Source organism: Schistocerca nitens, chromosome 1 (genome assembly GCF_023898315.1).
Source record: "Schistocerca nitens isolate TAMUIC-IGC-003100 chromosome 1, iqSchNite1.1, whole genome shotgun sequence".
Classification (NCBI taxonomy): domain Eukaryota; kingdom Metazoa; phylum Arthropoda; class Insecta; order Orthoptera; family Acrididae; genus Schistocerca; species Schistocerca nitens.
The window spans coordinates 182012224-182036779 of NC_064614.1; the positions used below are offsets into that span (position 1 = coordinate 182012224).

Genomic DNA, 24556 nt, shown 5'->3' on the forward strand with positions numbered 1-24556 from the left:
ATGGCGCTGGACAGCAAAAGTTCAGTACTGCGCATGACAATCGCGTATAAAAGGAGCTGTAATGAGAGAGAGAATCAGATGCGCCAGCAGTCGCAGCATGTTGACGTTACCTCAAAAGGCGCTTTTAGTGAAGCTGTATTATCAGAATGGGGAATGTGCTAGTTCAGCGTTACGATTCTATCTCCATAGGACGGGGATTCGAATGGGCAAAGGTCCGTTGACAAATGCAGCTGTGGCGAGAATGATTTCGAAGTTCGAAGCCACGGGTTGTTTAGACGATAGACCCCGTAGTGGCCGACCGAGCACAAGGCGTAATATTGCTGAGACAGTTCAGGAAGAAATGGAGACTGTAGCGTGTTCGTCTATGCACAGGGAAGTCAGCGCCCGTGCAGTCGCACATCGCACCGACAATCCATACACTACTGTTTGGTTGGCACTGAGGCGTACCCTCCGATGCTATCCGTACAAAATCCATCGGCATCATGAACTGTTACCTGGAGATTTAGTGAAGCGGAGGGCATTTGCGGTGTGGGCGTTTAAAAAGATGGCGGAAGATGACGATAGGTTGAGTAACGTGTTGTGGACCGACGAAGCTCATTTCACGCTCCGAGGAACTGTCAACGCCCACGACTGCAGAAATTGGGCTACCGAAAATCCTAGAACTATCGTGGAAACTCCATTGCGCGACGAGAAAGTCACGGTATGGGTTGGATTTACCACATCTACCATTATAGGTCCTTTTTTCTTCGAGGAAATGCGTGATCCTGGTTTTGTAACTGAAACTGCTACCGTGACGGGTGAGAGGTACGCCGATATGTTACAGAATCGCATCATCCCCAGCTTGGGTAATAACCACCAGCTGGAACGTTCGATGTTTATGCAGGATGGCGCTCCACCCTATGTTGCTAGACGCGTGAAAGATCTCTTGCGCGCGTTGTTTGGTGATGATCGTGTGCTCAACCGCCACTTTCGTCATGCTTGGCCTTCCAGGGCCCCATACCCCAGTCCGTGCGATTATTGGCTTTGGCGCTACCTGAAGTCGCAAGTGTATCGTGATCGACCGACATCTCTAGGGATGCTGAGTGACAACATCCGACGCCAGTTCTCACCATAACTCCGGACGTGCTTTACAGTGCTGTTTACAACATATTCCTCGACTACAGCTATTGTTGAGGAATGATGGTGGACATATTGAGCATTTCCTGTAAAGAACTTCGTCTTTGCTTTGTCTTACTTTGGGATGCTAATTATTGCTATTCTGATCAGATGAAGCGCCATCTGTCGGACATTCTTTGAACTTTTGTATCTTTTTGGTTCTAATAAAACCCCATGTCATTCCAAGCATGTGTGTCAATTTGTACCTCTCTATCTACATTATTCCGTGATTTATTCGGTTCTCAAATTTATACTGACTTTTTGATCACCCGGTACTTTCATGTTTTTTTGTATATGCCGCCTTCGTCGAGTTGCTGTTTTAATGTCCGTCAGTGTATGTAGGTAAGCTTCAAAAAATACAAATCTAGAATGAACCTCGTGTCACTGAATTAACCTTCAGTCTCTCAAGGAGTCCAGTCTCTTTAACTACGTGTAAACTCGGTGACCGGCGTACGTAAGCCAATCCGCTGTGCGTTTAATCGCACGACAGCGGCGCAACAGCCGTTACTCCGGCGACAATCAGGCGTTCACCAGTGACGTTTCCCAGAGTAAGCGAAGCGGCGCTCGCGCATGCGCTCTGCGGCGACGCCGCTAGTGAAGCGGGGCGGCAGCGGCGGCGCGGCGGTCTGCGACGCGAGAGTCGGCTGCCGGAGACAGCCACGGCCGGACGGCGTTCGTGCTCGCTCGCTCGCTCCACGTCACCCCGCGCTCCACAGCGGGTCGCAGGTCCCGCGCGCGCTCGCGAAGTTACACGGCCGACCAGGGACCCCGCGACAGGTGGCCGCCGCGAGCGTCTCCAGCCGGAACACGCTGCGGCACAGCGGCTGTCGGACGTCAACTGGAAAAGGTCACAGGTGGCCCTGACCGCTAGGCGTTACACCCCCTTCACGGGACTAGAAAAACACCGTAATTCACTCTCCATTTAAACACACAACTTTCTGATTTTTTCCTCCCCAAAATGAGGATCTTCACCGGAAACTAAAGCAGCTGGTTCTCGAACTGATACTGTAAACTGAAGTTCAACGTTACGAAACTAACGTGCCACAGTCTACAAGAGACCTTACGGGCTCTATGCAATGAATCTATAAACACTGGATCCGTAACTTTCGAATCTGGTGTAGCTTATATCGCTTATTTTCATATTTTACGTAGCGTGTTGCTCGTATTTACTAGAGAGGAGTAATTGTATCTTCCTGAAATATTAAAAAATCTGACGAGTGTGCCGGCAGGACAAGCTCCTAAACAAGACAATGCCGTCCTTTGACTAGTGCTTCTCTCCGAGGGGACTCCATTAGAATCACAACAGGTAAGTCGGGAGCTGAACGGACAAAGTTGCATTCATAGTTTATACATGTTATTTTTTGTACTGTACATATTTTTTTTTCCAAATTTTAGTCTTGCTCATTCTCCGTCTCACTACAGAATGTGGCCAAGAATTCCACCGAATAAGTGACAGATAAGGTTTACTATCGTATAACTGTGTAATTTACTCGTTTTCGTTCGTTTCTGCACACAGCTTCATCATCATATCTTCGTTTTACTATTGAAATTTCTTTTTCACTGCGTCCATCAGAAGGAACCGTACGTCAAGGGCTTGCCGTGTCCTCTCATCCGACATCGCTAATATTTTTTTCTCGTACTAGCAAAGTTTAACACACAAAAGACTGTACTCTACAACACGTGTTTGCTGTGCATGTGAGTGAAAAATAACGTGAGGATGGTTCTATACGGAGATCTTGTATGAGACGAAGGGGCAACTCGTCCACTGAGCAGCATTTTCATCGCGTTGACATCGCAAGAAAGGTCTCTAGACGGCGAACCACGTTTCCACCGGACTCACATCGCAAAGATGCTTTCTGAAACTTCGAAGCGCTTATAAGGATGCAGTGCTCCGAAAAATACGTTGGAGAATGAAACATACCATTTTGAGACCAATAATGGAGTTCCTCATCTAACTAGATTTAACTCACCGACAGAGATTCTTAAGAAACGCGGCTGCATTGTCGTTCATTGAAAAAAGTGTTAGACTAAAAGTGTGCCACATTATCTGTATTACTAAACGACTAACCAGGTGAGCCCCAGTTGCAAGTTGCCTCCAGGGTAAAAAATTTGATTTTCAATATTTCATATAACAACTGAATGAATTTAAAAATTTAATATGCAGTCATAATGAACTCATTAAGAGAATGTCATAGGTTGAACACACAGTGTTACAGTTAGAATCTGTATACATCTTGAGTCAACATAACTCACGGTGCGCAAATTACACGGGATATATTCATTTAGTATTTGAGAATAAGAGGAGTTAGCGGCTTCCAACAAACCTTCCACATAATTTCAGCTCTTTAAAATTATTTTGTCGCTGATATCTCCCATAAAGTAACGAAAGAAAAGTAATTGATTGCGTAGTTTATTTTCACTGTTCTCTTTGTAAAACTTCACCATGAAGGTTTAATGTATTACTTCTTTGTTGCTAGCTCCACTCGCAATACATTCTCCCTGTAGCACTGAAAGTACGCGAAAAATTATACCATTATGTGACACACAGATCGGAAGAAAATGATGTAATAAACATCGAGCTGGGTGAAACTTGTTTTATACGAGGGAGTTACATTATTTTAAAGAATCTGCGAAAAAGGGGGGGAGGGGGAGTGTTATTGGTAGTTACACAGTAGGCTCTATTTACTCTTGCTGTGTATATGCTGACTGCTTTTGACCGCTGAATTCCCTCCATTATGCTAGTAGTGATTACTTTTGGTTCACAAAAATGAAGATGGCATAAGTAGCAAACTCTGTCACCTTGGTGTTTTGTTGCCAATGATTTCCTCGTATGGTATGTGGTTAAACAGGGAGGATATGTGGCAATGATCTGCTTATTTTGCAACCGTCGGTTGGGAAACTGACAATTGATTTTTGAGTTTTCATATGGTAACAGAATGTTAACAGTGTATCTTTCGCAGTATTTGAAAGCAATAAATGTTAACTGGGTCAGTGGATGAAGGCATTTAATAATTTAAGATTAAATCATTGGATGGGTGTCGTAAACTGTGAAAAAGTTGTATATAAAGATTGTAATATTGTATACTTTATGCAAGACGGCGTCTATTTATCTCACAAAAAGTCTTTTACGTCTAAATGAGGTAAGAAAAAGGAGTTGATTTCTAATGTCAAAAACCAACAGTTCTGTTAATATCGAACTTCTGTAATTCATATTTTAACACGGTCGATTGTCAACATTTCTTTTTCCCTTCAGTGTTAAGATCTATTTGAGTGTATTTTCCACTGCGGTTTTTCGAAAGTAGCAGGCACAATGGTGCACATATTTCATAACATGTTTTCCCTGCGCACGATAAATTTTGTAAAAAGAAGGAAATGAAATTTTAAAAATATTTTGCAAAATGATACGGAAAATTTTATTGTGCAGACCAAATTGTAACATTTGAATTGCAATGGCTCAACTGATATGTGAAACGTTGACGAGAAACGAAAGATAAAAGAATTGTATCAATGTAACATTATTGTTTTAAGAGAAAATCGACTCACGCAATGCATATTTAGTTTCTGTCGCCTGACACCTGAACCCGTAAATAAATGAATGGATGAATGGTACAGTCTGATAGATCACAACTCACTGTAAATTGAATGAGCAGCACTCCATTAATAATGACGCTTTTCTGTAGCATGGTGCGAACCGGATTCTTTGATATTATTCGCTTAAAATATTCCGATTTGTTGTTATTACATATTGTAAAGTCTGTGCAAATAATCTCGCTGCTGAAACTTCCTTTTTCTCACTCCTGCGTAATTCTAGCAAAAGATTTATTATGACTGTGCAGAATATCAGTGTTTAATGATTCATTTCTTTTTTCGTAACCTTTATACTGTGGAAAGGAAAAAGGAAATTCTTAACGAGATTGGGTATAGAAAAAAGTATACACGAGAAGTTCCGATCAAATCAGTATAGTCGTTTTATCGATACTATTACATCAACATTTCTGACAAGTATTCTGTGTAAAATATGGACCACTGCGCGGATCCGGATTATACTGATCATGGAAACACGGGAAACAATAATAATTGTGATGTACAGCGCATGTAATGAACGCCGAAGTTTTGCATGTCCATGGGTTTTTCGTTGTATCTATTGCAAAATGTCTGCGTTAACATTCGTAAACAGCTTTCGATTATCAGACAATTTCGTGGCGTTCTACGCATATTTGTTGTTAGAGTTACGTGGAAATGAGAAAAAAAAATACGGGCAGCGAGATTCGCCCCGCAGAGCTGGCGTTTACGAAAGTAAGCGCTTATTCGTTCGGCTGCGGAACCCCTTAATTCTCGCGACCAAACGAAGCCTATAAGGATGTTTCCAGAATGAGATTTTCACTCTGCAGCGGAGTGTGCGCTGTTATGAAACTTCCTGGAAGATTAAAACTGTGTGCCGGAGCGACACTCGAACTAGGGACCTTTGCCTTTCGCGGGCAAGTGCACTTGCCCACGAAAGGCAAAGGTCCCGAGTTCGAGTCTCGGTCCGGCACACTGTTTTAATCTGCCAGGAAGTTTCCTATAAGGATGCCTCAATTTTTCGAACTCTATTTTCTCGAAAACAGTTGGGAGTTGGATCTTCCTGTTAAGTGTTTACATACGTTAAAGTCATAGTCATCTCTACACATACTGTCAATATGAATCACATCCCTGAGGGGAAGTTCTTACGATCCCCTCGTAAGCATGAAAGAAGGGAGAAAACGAAGATGAGAGGTTCACGTCCATTAGGAAATGAGATCGTTGGAGACAGAATAAATGCTGTAAATATTTCAGGAATTGGGAAAGTTGGCCGCCATCCCGGGATCTGCCTGAAGAGATTTAGGAAAATCACGAACAGTTTAAACCTGGATTGTTAGACACGCATCTGAACCGTCGTTCTTCCGAACGCGAGTGTAGTGTGCTAAAAATTGCACCACCTCGTTCGGTAAGTCTAACAGAGAGAATTATGAAGTTCTATAGTAGAATTCATACTCACAGTGACGACGACACGCGATTGTACAAAATAATTTTAAACAACTAGCTAATTCAAATTCCGAAAAGTTTGAGATTTACGGTTTGTGACTAAGTTTTACGTGGTTTATTGGGCGACATAGAATGAACAAAGTGAAAATTGAAAATGGAGTGTGGAAAATTACGAGAATGGCAGCATATAGGTGACTCTGCAATAATGCAAACATACCGTAAACTGGCACAGGTATGGAAATATGTAACAAACTTTGAACTATCCGTGAAAGCAGTAGAATTGCCTAGAGATTTAATACGACACTTTGTTGACACTAATTTAAATTTGATGTCGTTAATCGCTTTCATATGACATTCGCTGCAACTGTAACACAGTCTCCTTTCGGCGACCAATGTATAACTCTTAAAGGGAATCCAGTTTCTTACAAAACAACGCGAATGAGACGTAGTAGAATCACCCTGGCTTCTGCATTTTTACATTATGTAGGAGTGTCACCGATTCTCTTACTGCTAAAGTTTCATTTATCAGTAAACTCTTCCGGGCTAAGATGCCGTGGTCGATCTGTAGAACTTCTTCTCCCTGACGTTTCGTTCTCAACTACGGAGAACATCTTCCGAGGTGAGTCGACGACTGGCTGCTAGGAGCTGGGGCCGCCGCTTGTATAGAGATCGTAGGGGGCGCCACCACACGTCACGTGGCGTCGATGTGCAGCTATCTCTGGCTATCGTCTGTTCTCTCGATTGCAGGCAATCGATTGTCACGTGATTGATGCAACGTCGACCGCCATATCTTATCCAATTTTAATCCTTCTTCTTTACGATTAAAATTGTATTGATGTTTGTGGATTTCAATTGCCTCTCTACACATACGTGTATAATAGTGCGACGTCCTCGCTAGCACGCTTGTTTCACCAAATTTTATTTCGTGATCTTCATCCTTAAAAACATGTTCCGCTACTGCCGATTTGTCGATATGTCCCAAGCGACAGTTTCTTTTGTACTCCGTCAACCGTGTATTGATGCTTCTTTTTGTAGTTCCTATGTAAACCCTGCCACAACTGCACGGAATTTTATAAACCCCGGGGGTGGCTAGGGGGTGACGAGCATCTTTTGTTGATCTTAAGCATTCACTAATTTTCTTATTAGGTCTAAAAATGGTCTCTACCTGAAACTTGGCTAGTACTTTTCCAATGCGATCCGTGATATAATGGATGAACGGAAGAAATACTTTTCCAGCTGATGGTTGTTGCTGTCTCCTATTTTTAGGCATTTTTCTATTTGGGTGAAGTGCTCGGTTAATCTCGTTTTTCGTATAACCATTTTTCGCAAAGGCCATTCGTAAATGATTTAGTTCTTCTTGTAAATAGCCTGGTTCACAAATATTATTGGCCCTATCCACTAGTGTTTTTATGACCCCCCTCTTTTGCCTAGGGTGGTGGTTTGAGTTCTTATGGAGGTAGCGATCAGTATGTGTACCTTTTCTGTAGACCTTATGGCCTAAGGTCCCATCCGCCCGTTTGAAACTAATGTTTCACTTTTATTTCTCACGTTCTTCAAGTATTTAGTTCGCTGATAACATCTTAGCAGTGTCTGCTTGACAATATTTAGCTGAAGCTGCTTACACGGAGTTACCTGGCGATTGGTACAGTGAATGAAAATCCTCTACGATAATAAGTGCCAGCCAGCTAGACGCAGGGGTGGCATCAAAACTAAAGTCATCTTTTAGGCTGGTAGTTAGACGATATTTACCTTCTGAGACTGTCGACGATCGTATCCATGCAGATTATGTACCAGACAACATCATACTGTAAATACTTTCATTTTTCTTCGCGTGGTTACTGTTAAGTACATCATTGCATTGCTCTAGCACTACAGTTCACGCAGTATTGGTCCCCACTCCATTTATTTTCGTATCAGTCGCTTGACAGTGACGTATGAAGCGCAAACTGTATCCACTCGCTGCTTGACCGCTTGGAATTAATTTGTTTACATCAAAAACAGCATTAACGATCCGCCAGGTTCCCTCTTTACGTCGCACTAGGACTCCTACGTAATATGTACACAAAGAATCTGTTTATCCAGCGAGAAGGATAAACCGCAAAATGAAACCCCCTTTTCTGGCCTTGCTTTATCGTGATTAATTCTAGAAAATCGATATTAGTGGAGAATCTGTTACTTTGCGATAACTGGATACGTTAAATGTGCATAAAAGTACATATGCATGACGCCGAGACTACTAAATAGGTATCATAGACGCTGCTTTAGCACCACGTAAATATAGTCGAAGGCGCTGCGAATATACAGTTGTGTGAATTTATGGAAACTTGTGAAGCACTAGGTGGCAAGTATTGTCCAATTTTTGGCGAATTTCTTATTATTCGTTTCTCACGGATTGTCAGCAAAAATACTTCACAGTTGCTATCGTCGCCTTATCTGTCAGTACCCGTACCTGATTTTTTATGGACTTTTGCCTCCTCTGTGTAATCTCTCTTCGCAAGTGCATTCAAGAGTTTCGCTTTCATCGTGCCATAGTGTATTCAAAGTATTCGGTATCGTTACGTTGTCTTTTTTGTTGTGTTTACTACATTGACTAAAGTAAAACTGCTGTGTTTTCATGCATCAGTTATGACGATATGCTTATAATGAGTTTCTAAGAATATAGAGGAACTAACGAAGAAGTAGTAAAATATATTTCCAGCCCGTGATGAAAAGTCTCGATTGAAACTCACTTTCCCTGAAGATGGAAATGTCAGCTCGAAATAAATTATAGGAAACTAGAGAAAAAGAAATACGGAGTGTTATATATAAAACACGACGTATGTATCTCACATTATCTCTGAGTGCCACATAAATCCTTTCTGGATTTGTTGAATCAATATGAAAATAAAAAACTACATTGCAAAATAGTTATCTTTATACGTAAGTAATTCCATTAAATAGCAACATGGAGCCGATTACAAAAATAATACTGGCATAGCGGGAAAAATATGACGAAGAAATCGCCTTTAGCACTGCTGAAGTAACTCTCCTTGAACTAAGCATAAATGTTAAAGTAAATTTGATTCGGGATAATGTGACAGAAAGAGTATTTCGTTTCTCACAGGACGCATCTGGTGTCGTAACCACTGTATCACCTCACTACTTGTATTTGTAGCTCGTTCGTATTGTAAAGGAACTCCGCGCATTTGATAAGATTTTGGTGTCATACACAGGAGTAATTGTGAGAAAAGTACAGACCAGTCGCGAACGTTAAGGGTCTGAGGAGACCCGTAAATTTATTTTCACGAATTATTTATTGATTAAATATAATTGCTTACTACAGGAAAAAAACGAATTCCTGGTCAATGTAAATCAGCTATGTAATCGAAACCGTCAATGCCCTGCATTCCCTGTCAACGGATGCCCGACTGGAATTGTGAGATAATCAAATACGACAGAATCGAATCGAACCTGCTTATATCAGTATCATGATAGAAGCGAAACAAGATGTGATTGGACAAATGTCGTGGAAAGAATTCGGTCGTAGAACTGCTGAAGAAACGATTTTGGAATTCGTCAGGTACGGTATATAGAAGTGTGGAAAACATAAAACATGAGGCAGACCTGTGTGTGACCACCATAGGAATAAAAGAGAAAATCTATTAGAGCACCCCCAGGGTGGTGATGCAGTAGGCCCACGTATCTCTTCAGCTAGTTGTCTAAGGACCATTACGCTCCACCTCTTTCGGTACATTAAGTTCCTCTTTCTCGCATCAAACACCACTATGAGCCAACTTCGTAACATTTGTGTGTGTGTGTGTGTGTGTGTGTGTGTGTCATGCTCATTCTTTATACAGTGATGGCTTCTCGTCCACGTAGATTACACGATTCCTGCGACACATTTAAGTACCAGTTCGGGAGAGGTTTTCCTCACTAAACAGGAATTATTCTGAATGGTCTCCAGAAATCGATAGACAGTGGATACATCAGTTTGACATGACTGATGGCTGTCAATACATCACTCGTAATTAGAGTGTCATTAGCTTCCGGTAGTCGAAGCGACTGAGGGGCATTACCGTTACTTTAAGGCCAGTCTTCGTAGTCCAAGGAAAAAAAAAAAACCTTTTCATCTCATCATATTAGAGTAACATCAAGTTTCGAAATCTTTGTTCCATTCTGTGTCCTTTTTCCTGTGTACATCACGCTCTGGCAATATTAGTTTGACAAAAGATCTCCTTCAAGTCATTGTTATGCATAAGATATAGGTAAATCGATTCCGTTTCACAGCGCAGCTTAAGAAACTCTTGACACATGAGACGCTTTATTTCCTTTCCAATATTTATCTAATACTCTGCACCAGTGACGGTCTAGGATTCGCCGTGAATTTGCGACCGATTTGTGCAGAACACATACCTGGAAGCAGGATGAGGGAGATTTCTTTACATGCACTCGTGGTCAAACAGTTTTTGTCTTTGCCATAGCTTCTTAGAATATTTAATACAATCTTCCGAGAATAATTTACGACGAGAATTTGCGAAGGTCCTGTCGTAGCTTTCCTTGTAAGTCATCGTACTTCACTTACTTGAATCATTTGTGTACTTCTACAGTTTTGTAATAGCTCCTTCCGCTTGAGATGCTCCCTTCCTTCGAGCGTCACTCCGATACGAGTGTAGAGGATTTTTCCTTACGTTGAAGAAAAAATTTCACGGGAATGAAATTCATGCCGACAATTTAGTTGCTCATTCGCAATTTGTGCGTGAGGAGGTACGAGGGTTGTCCAGAAAGTAAGTTCCGATCGCTCGCGAAATGGAAACCACTGGGAAAATCTGGTAAAGTTTTGCACAGATGTGTTGGGCAGTATGCCCGTCGATCGTGTCGCGACGCTCTTTTCAGTTTTGAGTGAACAGTGAGCACGTAAAGACGAGTAGGGAATAGCGCCTCCCGCCAATTATGAGGGCAGGGTTAGAGATTTCGCCTGTGTCATGCAGCCCACATAACACAACTGTCGAGCAGTTCCTTCTTCATGCCAATTCTCGGCCGCACACCGCAGGGGCAATGAATATGCTCCTGCAACGTTTCCGATGAGAAGTGTTTGTTCGCCCACAATACAGTCCGTAATTGGCTCCCCCTGAGTCTCATCTCTGCTCACAAGAATCTCTGGCTATGAAGACAAAATTCTTCCACAGACAACGAGCTGCAGACCTGTGCAGATAACTGGCCGGAAGTACAGGTGGCTGCTTTCTGTGACGAGAATATTGAAAAGTCGATACAACGCTACGACAAAACTCGACGTTAGAGCGGCAACTATGTAGAGAAGTAGGTAGAAGGCGTACCTAGCTGTTGCAAATTAAACATTTCTGGTTTCCACTGTGGTTTCCATTTCGAGATGGATCAGAACTTGCTTTCTGGACAACCCTTGTATTTCGTACATCTTGAACTGAGTGTATTAGTTCTGCACCCAAATGCCCGTCCACCCTAGTCGCTCAAACAGTAAAGTAACAGAGAATGTTACGCCATTAGATAGAAATGGCCAACCAACCGTTAACTTCCTTCAGCGAATAGCAATTCTTGCGTTAATAACATCCTTCTTGGTTCGTACTGCTACCATAAGTTCTTTATTTCGACGAGCATTTAGGGTCCAATTAGGCTGATGTCATATTAGTTTTCATTTTTTGAATCTAAGAAAATTAAAAAAAATTATCCAATCTCTATTGTATCCACAAAACTTCGTCTGGATCTAAGGGGCTGGATGTATGTGTCACATTTTCCACTCATCTTCCCATCTTAAGCGCATAGTAGCGCAAAGCTTGCGGTATTTGTCCTCGGTGTATACTGTATATGGCTACCACGAACTGATTTCGTAACAGTCAGATACAAGAAAAATACTACATTTGTAAATATTCAGGTAAAATCTATATTTCCATAGCATGTACATCACATATTATACTTAATTTTGCACGGTTTTATATGCACAAGTGCCATAAAGACGAATCAACGAATCTTCGTCTGACAGTGTTTTGCGACACGAGTAAGACAGGAGAATTTTCATTATGAAAATATTAAACAGGGAAAGAAAAATATGGAAATTCAATCACAGGAGGCAGATGGACAGTAGAAATTTGTGTGGGTAAGTAGTCCTTGCGGAAACGCCTTCCAAAGTCTGTTATATCTTTTAAGAACGAGCGAACGTACTTTGTAATTTGTGTGCAATAGGTAATAAAATGATAAAGAATAAAATAATAAAATAAATAATAAAATAAAATAATAAAATACATCAAATAACGTTAGGAATATTAGGTAGCAACATATACTAACAGTTACAGCGAAATCTTTGAAAGCATATTACGAAGGATAGAAACTACTTGTTTGCGTTAGACATTAATTGTTGTGCTCCATATATAGGCACTAACGTTAGCGCTTAGACACACGCTTTCTCCACACTTCGTTTACAATTTTGGTATAGAGACACCACTTTCTCGTCAACAATAACAATATCGAAGACCGTTGTCGATGTTATTCATGAACCAACAACAGTTCGAAATAGAACGTATAGGTGACAACCATTACGGTGGACCTTCGATGTATTCGTTCCACGTCTGTGATAACCACAGTACCAACATCGAAACGTTCTCCTGGCGCTGGTTCCACATGATAAGAGATTATTCATCCACCCAGTCCTTGACTGATATACGTAATTCGTCGTGAACTAGAGGTCTGAAATAGTTTTCGTCAAAAGTCGTGTGTCTACAGTCACTTGGGATAAGATGAATCCTTTTAAAGTGATTAGGCCGGTTCTTCGACTTCTTCCATACTTCGTATGTAACCGGCCAACGCTAAGGATCAAGCTACGCCTTGCGTTTCTTCCCTCTACTTTAAATTAAAGATGTTACGTATGAAGCTCCCCTCCATAGACTTTATCTTATGTAGTTCATAAAGCAGACTAACATTCACCAGTCCACAATACTGGAATAAGATACACAAAAATTAACTCTGACACTAGTGAACTGATGAATTTAGCGTTTCTGTTTACATGTAAAGGGCCAAACATAGGTGCAGTTTATATTGGTCAAGAATGGGGAAACGGCTGGATAAAGCTATACTGATTATTTAATTGCCCATCATCATGCTTGCACTTTACGGCAATAAGAAACCAGTTGTTAATTCTGAGCAGTGAATCCGGTACATCTCAGAGCTCCGTAAACATTCATTCAGAATGTAGGATAGGAATAGAAATGCCGTGAAATACCTTGAGTGGGCTATGTACAGTATGTAACGCGACCATTCGATGTAGGGCCTACTCGAAAATCTAATGCTTAATACGTCTTGTGTTCCATATCTGTATAACACTACTCACAACTAATATTTATGCCCTTGGCCGAGCGGTTCTAGACGCTTCAGTCCGGAACCGCACTGCTGCTACGGTCACAGGTTCGAATCAAACCTCGGGTATGGGTGTGTGTGTGTCCTTAGGTTAGTTAGATTTAAATAGTTCTAAGTCTAGAAGACTGATGACCTGAGATGTTTAAGTCCTATAGTGCTCAGAGCAATTTGAACCATTTTTTAGTTTTATTTTTTCTTACTCCGAGTTTGAAATGTGTCACAGTTATTCGGATGTGTCCTCCCTGGAGACGAAATCCTATTTTCACTTGTTCAACATGCGATTTGCAAGCCTATTGTCTAGAGTGCATGGAAAAAATGAGGAACAGGAAATGTTGCAATTACCATTTATGACTGATATCTCTATGTATTAATATTATTCTCTCTACTACGGGAATTAAGTAAGCAACAACTATAGTACGGATTATTACCTGAGACGTCACGCCAGAGCAGACAACTGCAGCCCCTCTGGTTACACGTTCCGTTGTGTAAGAAGGGAAAATGGCAACTTCCTCGTAAACTCTTGTATCCGTTAGCCTCTCTAAAGGTAAATTTAAATATACAAGAATCGTCATATTAATCATTAAATGGTCATAGGCTCTTATGATCATTTGATGGCTTGACAAATTGTCTCTAGCTGCGTATTATCCATCTTCCTGTTTTTATAGACAAATGGGTAAGGTTTGCTTACGGAATCCACTTACTTGTAATGGCTTGTGTCGATCACAACATATAATTCCGCTTATCCACTATTTTCTCTCACTGCTGATTTCACCAGGTCACCCATTTCCTTATCTCCATACAGATAGTTATTTACAGCTGGAGTCACGGAATGGTGTTGTAGAACTTGATGTATGGTAAGGCTTAGAATCTTCCATGTTTAGCAGCTAAATAAATGTTTGCCTGTATCTTCTGTTTCGTCTGGTGGCTTAATTGAGTATTTGTGATGAAACGCAATTCCTTTCATGTACTTGCCTGTGCGTGAATGCCTCCAATGATTTGGAAATTAATCCATATGAAGATATCGGGGTATGACCGTCCTGCAGCCTTGACATCAATATATATTTCTTATTCATTCCACATATATGCGTAGTGCTTTCATTACCCTTTTACTTTCTGCTACAATTCCCTACACGTCTTTATCTCGAGTTATCAACCCAATGTCACCTGGGTGGTTTTGCTTTTTCTGTTCAGTTGTCACCTATCCACAGGGCACAGCGGGGCTACCCCACTCATTTCAACTATGAGGCCTATATAATGTAACATGAAACCTTTTAAAAATCTCTCAATGTGATGCAATTACGGTACGTTAATTGTGAATATATTCCAGTACATGAAAAGTCGGAATTCCTGTACGCGAACGAAGTATTAAACAAACATCTGAAGAAGACAGAAATCACGGTATATAAAAATGGTGGGGATGTTCCACCCAGTCAGGAGGCTATTCAAATGGCTCTGAGCACTATGCGACTTAACTTCTGAGGTCATCAGTCGCCTAGAACTTAGAACTACTTAAACCTAACTAACCTAAGGACATCACACACATCCATGCCCGAGGCAGGATTCGAACCTGCGACCGTAGCGGTCGCTCGGCTCCCGACTGTAGCGCCTAGAACCGCACGGCCACTCCTGCCTGCGGAGGCTATTCCACCAGGCCTATTCAAGTGTCAAAACCACAGGTATTTATCATAAGTAAAGATTTTGCACCCTTTTTCATCCACATACACTTCATGAAACCACGTCGCATATTGCTGGCACTTTGTCCAAGAGGAGCTGCCTACAACACCCGTTACTGCTTGTTTGGTATCTTCCTCGGACCATGAATCACTTAGCTTCTTCCCTTTGGATACATGGACCGTCTCAAAAGAAACCAAGGAAACGTGTTCTCTAGAATTTTACAGTAAAGTATTAATTAAACTAATAACTTGACTGAGCGAAATATCCGCACGCATGAAGGACGAAATAGCACCATGTGCAGACATTTCGAATGGCGCGTCCAATCAGACCTTTGTGGAAAAAGCCACGTGTTTTCTTATACAAGTAACAATAAGTGTTTAAAACGTCGCATTTTGTGTATGGTACACCTTAACTTGTTACGTTGTATTCTTTAACTGTGGCAATAATTCATCACAATTCCGTTTATCTCTATGTTCTTCTGTCCTGTCGATAAAATAACAGAAAACACCCTTACTGCAGTCACATGCGGCGACACAGAGATAGAGGCATAAAATTAACTCAAAACGAGGTTTACTCTGTGAGAAACTAACGCACACTGTTGCAACATTTCTTATTTTAGACGGGTTATCACCTTGAAGGGAAAAGCCCCGCTGTACCCTAGTCTTATCTGCGTGTCTAACCATCTATTAACAGACTAGATTGAATGAAACCTGGCGCTGTGCATCACTCTTCGTTAACCGTATTCCACTTCATATCTTCCAGAAGTCTCATCATACATCATTGATGTTATCGATCAATGCGTTCACATTTATTTTAAAGTGACCAGCTTTTTGATACGTTCAGTTTTATTCATTGCAACATATGCTCAACAGGTATACCGCGATACGCCTGCTTCAAATTAACCAGGAAGGAAGTATTAAGTTTACCACATACTGCTAGCCACTGAAATTGTAGCAGCATGACGATAGCATGCAACAGACGTCGATTTGTCAGGAAGTGCACTACATATTTGTCTGTCTCCGTACCTGCGTGGTCAGCCGCAGCTGACTACCATAAGGGGAGACCCGACTTCGATTCCCAGTACTGCCAGGGAATTTTCATTGGTGGGAGGAATGGTACAATGTGCTCTGAGCCTCGTGAGGTCAAGTGAGGATCTACTCGACTGATTAGTAGTGATTCAAAGGATAACAAATCCGACTACGCCCCGGAGAGCAGTATGCTGACCAAATGCCCCTCCATACCGCCATAAGCCGAGGGTGACACGGCAATCGGTCGGTCCCGACTGGTCCATCCAGGGCCAGAAAGCGTAACTTTATCTTGCCTTACACTACATGCTTGGATGCGCAAACAATTAGCATTTCAGCGTAATGGCGGAAAGGTGGTAGTAGTAATGCCATCTACGTTCTGCATATAAGGAAAGACCACGTAAATAGTAGCTCATTTTATCAATATGAAATAGCTTTTTGTTCTTGATTGTTTACGAGATCGAGTTATGCGTCGTATAAAATGTGAAAACGGCTACCAGCGGAAAGCGGAAAGGTCGTGGCCTATGGAGTCTTCGGTTTATCATTTCATGATGTTGCTGCACTCGTTGGGCAGAATCTGTAATTCAGCAGAGCCATATTCGATACTATGCTAGATTTCAAAGGCCACACGTAACTAATGAGGAAGAGAATATACAGTACATACAGTTCACTCGTTTTTGAAACAGGTGAGCCACCTACATTCAGTCAGGAAGTGAACTATTTTGTAACAAGACACAAGTTTTCATAAGGATGGTGAGAGATTCTTTGCAGGCCTACAGAGCGCCGGCAGAGAGACCACTGTTGTGGCTTCCCTTGACACCGCAGAGGAGAGTGGAGCGCCGTAAGTGGGGCATCGACAACACTGGGCGATGTCGTTTTTCCAGATCAGTCGTGATTCTGCAAATAGGATCACAATGGGCTTATCTATATGCGGAGGATCCGAGGAGAACGGACGTTGCCAGATTGAATTCATCACCGTCGTACATTCCCAGCACCTCGCGCTATCGTGTGCCGTGCCATTGAGTACAGTACGCGATTACTTCAGGTTCGCATAGGCGGTAATGTGGACGGAAGGCATAAGGCAAGTTCTGAAATACTAAGTCTGGTGGCTTTGTCCTGTCTTAGATATCTTCGTGACGTCACCTTCCAACAAGATAACGCATGACCTGATGCACGTGCTGCCCTGCCTTATCTCAGTAGGGTGTCCGACTGTTGCCCTGGCCGGAAAGTTGAAGACTGTTTGCCGCCGGTTTCCGAGTCACTGCCAATCTGTCGCTTACCAGCCACTACTACTGAAGAAATCCCCTATAGATTCGAAGCAAGATGGAAAGAAGTACCCATATCGGTCATTTACACCTGATGCAGAGCCAGATTACAGCCGTTATTACTTCCTCCGTAGTGGGGGCTCTCAGCAGTAAATTTCACACTCTGTCTACTCCCAAACGCGGTATGTAAAACTATTTCATTTGCCACAACACTTATTGTTAAGGACAAGAGTGCAGCACAGTAACACTTTCTCTCTATTTTTAATAAAAATATTGCACCGTATAGATTGACTGTTGGCTTTCGCTTTCGAACGTCTATATTCACCATTTTCAATGTACCGCGGTTTACGAAGACTGTAAGTACATTGTTGTTGCAATCTACCTTTTATAGTTTTGGATGCTTTCAGAAATTTCCTCATATCACAGACTTTATTAAATGGATAAAGTGTTTCAGTATTTAGTACACACATTTTAATAGTTTTGCCCCAAGAGCATCCTCACCAAGCACCTCGTTCATCAACTGATAGACTAACTTTGGCTGATCTAATGCGATTGTTACTAATTGGTCTGTCTCCTCTCCTATTTTCGTACAAAGCTTCGATGGTTCTGACATATTTTCATCATTCACTAAATAGACGAAATGTTCTTCCTGTTTTTATTACGTACATTTTGCCTTCATAACCAGAGTAATAGGACACCAAAATGCAGAAAATAAAGATGGTGGTGGTATCGCGTACACAAGGTATAAAAGGGCAGCAGTTTGGCGGAGCTATCATTTGTACTCAGGTGATTCACATGAAAAGGTTTCCGACGTGATTATGACCGCTCCACGGGAATTAACAGTCTTAACGCGGAATCAGCTTAATAAGTCACAGTTGCAAAATACTAACGCGAATTCTTTACAGACGAATGGAAAAACTGGTAGAAGCCAAACTCGGGAAAGATCAGTTTGGATTCCGTAGAAATATTGGAACACGTGAGGCAATACTGACTCCACGACTTATCTTAGAAGAAAGATTAAGGAAAGACAAACCTACGTTTCTAGCATTTGTAGACTTAGAGAAAGCTTTTGACAATGTTGACTGGAATATTCTCTTTCAAATTGTAAAGGTGGCAGGGGTAAAATACAGGGAACGAAAGGCTATTTACAATTTGTACAGAAAGCAGATGGCAGTTATAAGAGTCGAGGGACATGAAAGGGAAGCAGCGGTTGGGAAGGGAGTGAGACAGGGTTGTAGCCTCTCCCCGATGTTATTCAATCTGTATATTGAGCAAGCAGTAAAGGAAACAAAAGAAAAATTCGGAGTAGGTATTAAAATCCATGGAGAAGAAATAAAAACTTTGAGGTTTGCCGATGACATTGTAATTCTGTCAGAGACAGCAAAGGACTTGGAAGAGCAGTTCAACGGAATGGACAGTGTCTTGAAAGGAGGATACAAGATGAACATCAACAAAAGCAAAACGAGGATAACGTAATGTAGTGGAATTAAGTCGGGTGATGCTGAAGGAATTAGATTAGGAAATGAGACACTTACAGTAGTAGAAGAGTTTTGCTATTTGGGGAGAAAAATAACTGATGATGGTCGAATTAGAGAGGATATAAAATGTAGACTGACTATAGCAAAGAAAGAATTTCCGAAGAAGAGAAATTTGTTAACATCGAGGATTGATTTAAGTGTCAGGAAGTCGTTTGTGAAAGTATTTGTATGGAGCGTAGCCATGTAAAGAAATGAAACATGGACGATAAATAGTTTGGACAAGAAGAGAATAGAAGCTTTCGAAATGTGGTGCTACAGAAGAATGCTGAAGATTAGATGGGTAGATCACATAACTAATGAGGAGGTGTTGAATAGAATTGGAGGGAAGAGGAGTTTATGACACAACTTGACAAGAAGAAGGGAGCAGTTGGTAGGACATGTTCTGAGGCATCAAGGGATCACAAATTTTTCATTGGAGGGCAGCGTGGAGGGTAAAAATCGTAGAGGGAGACCAAGAGATGAATAGACTAAGCAGATTCAGAAGGATGTAGGTTGCTGTAAGTACTGGGAGATGAAGAAGCTTGCACAGGATAGAGTAGTATGGAGAGCTTCATCAAACCAGTCTCAGGACTGAAGACCACAACAACAACAACAACGCGGAATAGTAATTGGAGGTAGGAGCATGGGACATTCCATTTCGAAACTTGTTAGGGAGTCCAGTGTTCCGAGATCCAAAGTGTCAAGAGCATGCCAAGAATACCACATTTCAGACATTTCGTCTCACGACAGACAACGCAGTGGTCGACGGCCTTCAATTAACGAGAGCAGCGGGGCTGGCGTGAAGTTGTCAGTGTTACAGAAATGCAATAATGCGTAAAATAATCGCAAATCAATATGGGACCTACGAAGAACGAATCCGTTGGGACAGTACGACGAAATTTGGCATCAGCGGCCTGTGGTAGCAGACGACAGCCGCGAGTGCGTTTGCTAACAGCGCGACATCGCAAGCAGCGCCTCTCCAGGGCTCGTGACCATATCGGTTGGACCCTAGACAACTGGGAAAACGTAACCTGGTCAGATCAGTCCCGGTTTCAGTTGGTAAGAGCTGATGGTAAAGTTCGAGAGTGGCGCATAACCCACGGAGCCATGGACACAGATTGTCAACAAGGCACTGTGCAAGCTGTTGGTGGTACCATAATGGCTGTTTTTCCAACTGAACCGTCCACTGACTGGAAATGGTTATGTTCGGCTACAACCCACACAGGGATGGAATTTTTATGGACGACAATGCGCCGTGTTACCGGGCCACAGATATTCAAATTCAGATGGTTCCAATGGTTCTGAGCACCATGGGACTTAACTTCGGAGGTCATCAGTCCCCTGGAACTTAGAACTACTTAAACCTAACTAACCTAAGGACATCACACACATCCATGCCCGAGGCAGGATTCGAACCAGCGACCGTAGCAGTCGCACGGTTCCGGACTGCGCGCCTAGAACCGCGAGACCACCGCGGCCCCTACAGTAAAAGTTACACGTCCTCATTCATAATATATTTGTACAGTCTGAAACAATTGGGTATAACAATAGAAACATGTCTTTTGACGTTTTGGTTCTGGCCGTTTTCCACGTACCTGGAACCCTGGCCCAGTAGTAAGCAATAAAAGAAACTTGTCTGTAAAAATTACACTTGCCAAAAATTCTTCCAATAAATAAAAGACTATCACTAACCTTCCAGTCGATTGATTTTGCGCTTTCACTCTCTACACAGCTCTTAATGTTCCTCAGTTAATCGATGTGGTTATATGTAGAGACTTACCACTTGCATTCTCACTATACGTTACGGAAACTTCTCCTTTAGATGATCATTAATTTGCAATTATTAAAGAGATTTCATCTGCTGCAAAACGAAAATTACTAGTTCTGCTGACCCTTACAGTTATTCAGCGGCACCTATTCGCTTACATCAGTTCATCTTACATCAACATATTGTCAGCGAACAGTTTACGTACACTTGTGTTGACAGTATCGGCATTCCTGTCAAACTGCACGTGGTAAGCTACCCTCAGCTTTACCTTTGATTGTGATGAGTACCGAACATGACGGATCAGATTCTTGAACCAATCAAATACGCCGTTTGGCCTACTCTTTTCTGTTAGTCCAGAGGGGACATTAAAGTAAAATTTTATACGATTAAGTGTGTGGATCTCACACTCCCTAAACATCCACTCTACTCCACGCCCAATGAACCTTGTATGCAGCTGCCGAGTGGAGTTGGCGCGCGGTTTCATGCGTCCTGTAAGGGACTGCGCTGTTCCTCCCGCCGGAGTTTCGAGTCCTCCCTCGGGCGTGCGTGTGTTTGTTGTTCTTAGCATAACTTAGTTTAAGTAGTGTGTAAGACTAGGGACCGATGACCTAAGCAGTTTGGTCCCTTAGCAATTCACACACATTTGAAAATTTTTTGGATCCACCTGCGGAAGGGTAACTTGCTTACCTTGAGGATACAAAAAAATGGCTCTGAGCACTATGGGACTTAACTGCTGAGGTCATCAGTCCCCTAGAACTTACAACTACGTAAAACTAACTAGCCCAAGGACATCACACACATCCATGCCCGAGGCAGAATTCGAACCTGCGACCGTAGCGGTCGCGCGGTCCCTGACCTTGAGGATACAAACAGCCATACTGTTGGAAATCTCACATTGTTCTAAGGAACATCGGAAGTGTGGTCAGAAAAATAGGGTCTCCCGAGAGAGGGAGAGAGGGAGGAGGGGAGACTACGTAGGAAGATGCCTTCACCAGAAATAACCAATCGACTGATGAATGATGGATTCATGGTGTTACTAGTTTAAGTAATTTAAAACAGGACTGAAAAGTTTCGTATTAGATGTACTGGAACCTACTGAACTGCGATGGGAAGTGCAACAGTATTTTAGGTCAGTTGAGGATAGTATTATGTAAAAAATCAGAAGCAAAAGATAGGAATTACTACTAGAAACAGCATAGCGAATGATCATCATAACGAAGATATATATGCAAAGACACAGCCCATCATCGTGCAATAAGAATACACAACTACTAGCTCCGCAAATTACGATAAGATAGAAAAAAAACACTCCTGGAAATGGAAAAAAGAACACATTGACACCGGTGTGGCAGACCCACCATACTTGCTCCGGACACTGCGAGAGGGCTGTACAAGCAATGATCACACGCACGGCACAGCGAACACACCAGGAACCGCGGTGTTGGCCGTCGAATGGCGCTAGCTGCGCAACATTTGTGCACCGCCGCCGTCAGTGTCAGCCAGTTTGCCGTGGCATACGGACCTCCATCGCAGTCTTTAACACTGGTAGCATGCCGCGACAGCGTGGACGTGAACTGTATGTGCAGTTGACGGACTTTGAGCGAGGGCGTATAGTGGGCATGCGGGAGGCCGGGTGGACGTACCGCCGAATTGCTCAACACGTGGGGCGTGAGGTCTCCACAGTACATCGATGTTGTCGCCAGTGGTCGACGGAAGGTGCACGTGCCCGTCGACCTGGGACCGGACCGCAGCGACGCACGGATGCACGCCAAGACCGTAGGATCCTACGCAGTGCCGTAGGGGACCGCACCGCCACTTCCCAGCAAATTAGGGACACTGTTGCTCCTGGGGTATCGGCGAGGACCATTCGCAACCGTCTCCATGAAGCTGGGCTACGGTCCCGCACACCGTTAGCTTGTCTTCCGCTCACGCCCCAACATCGTGCAGCCCGCCTCCAGTGGTGTCGCGACAGGCGTGAATGGAGGGACGAATGGAGACGTGTCGTCTTCAGCGGTGAGAGTCGCTTCTGCCTTGGTGCCAATGATGGTCGTATGCGTGTTTGGCGCCGTGCAGGTGAGCGCCACAATCAGGACTGCATACGACCGAGGCACACAGGGCCAACACCCGGCATCATGGTGTGGGGAGCGATCTCCTACACTGGCCGTACACCACTGGTGATCGTCGAGGGGACACTGAATAGTGCACGGTACATCCAAACCGTCATCGAACCCATCGTTCTACCATTCCTAGACCGGCAAGGGAACTTGCTGTTCCAACAGGACAATGCACGTCCGCATGTATCCCGTGCCACCCAACGTGCTCTAGAAGGTGTAAGTCAACTACCCTGGCCAGCAAGATCTCCGGATCTGTCCCCCATTGAGCATGTTTGGGACTGGATGAAGCGTCGTCTCACGCGGTCTGCACGTCCAGCACGAACGCTGGTCCAACTGAGGCGCCAGGAGGAAATGGCATGGCAAGCCGTTCCACAGGACTACATCCAGCATCTCTACGATCGTCTCCATGGGAGAATAGCAGCCTGCATTGCTGCGAAAGGTGGATATACACTGTACTAGTGCCGACATTGTGCATGCTCTGTTGCCTGTGTCTATGTGCCTGTGGTTCTGTCAGTGTGATCATGTGATGTATCTGACCCCAGGAATGTGTCAATAAAGTTTCCCCTTCCTGGGACAATGAATTCACGGTGTTCTTATTTCAATTTCCAGGAGTGTATATAGGATGAGACAAAAGGAACTATTCAGATGAATAATGGGGTCGAAACTTTAGTGTGATGGAGGACTGGATTTCGATAGTAGGAAAAAGAAGAGAAGGAAAAACAGGAGGAGAATATGGACAGGCGAAAAGGAAAGAAAGAGGAACCACCTCGTGGAATTTTGCACAGAGCATAAGATTCAGAAACATGAAAGCAGGTTATACTAGGGTCAATCTAAACTAAATTCCTCCTATTTTTATTTTTGTTTTCCAAGAAAAGAGAATGCCATATACATAGGACAACAGCTTCAACATTCACAATTAATCTGTCACTTTTCAATGCAGCTGAAAGCTGTTGGTTTTATATTATTGGCGGTGACGATTTAAAATGTGAATCTTTAACTAGATATATTAATGTTACCATGTCTATCTGACATAATTAAATCGTTTCACACCAAAACAGTGATCAAGGGATCGCTATCTGCGAAATTAAACAAGGATCTCAAATCAGTTTATTACGAGAAAAAGCTGTTTAATAATTATTGGAAGTAATAAGTTAAGGGCTTGGCAAACCTGGACATGGAATCTGGGGCGTGATTCAATGAACACTTATCTATATAAACCATTTATATTAAGAGAAGTGGTACCGTGATTGCCGAAGGTTAGCGTACAAAGGTAGAGAGTACGTCTATTGGCGGGAGCTGGAACATGCTGAGCCTCCAATTGCTGACAGATACTTACAATGGAGTGCGACTTCTGGTTTTATGTATGTGACAAAAGACTGTGATGAGCACGATATGTAATACGCGACATAAGAAAAGTGTTAGATACTGGTTCATGGCTGACGTTGCCTAATGTCACGATTTTAATAAAGCATATTACAGCCTACAACAGTTCGCCCCCTTTACCTGAGTGGTCGCCGACATGGTAGCTCAGCGTGTTCGGTCAGAGAACAGGCTGATCTCTGTAATAAAAAAAACTGACTGAAGGGATCAACAACGAACTTCAACGGATGTCATGTGACGTCCGCTACGACCAAAGACAACGAACAATAAGGAACAAACTGAAAAAAAAGTGGTC

The 24556-nt window shown here is 42.7% G+C and overlaps 1 protein-coding gene across 1 annotated transcript in view; it reads left to right on the plus strand.

The window, feature by feature from the left end:
* The first annotated feature begins 2331 nt into the window (after window positions 1–2331).
* Window positions 2332–24556, plus strand: part of LOC126235491 (acid sphingomyelinase-like phosphodiesterase 3a) — a 513776-nt gene continuing 491551 nt past the window's right edge. Inside the window, exon 1 of the mRNA XM_049944243.1 lies at window positions 2332–2461. The gene's annotated coding sequence lies outside the window, so the exon portion shown is untranslated. The remainder of the gene's footprint in view (window positions 2462–24556) is intronic.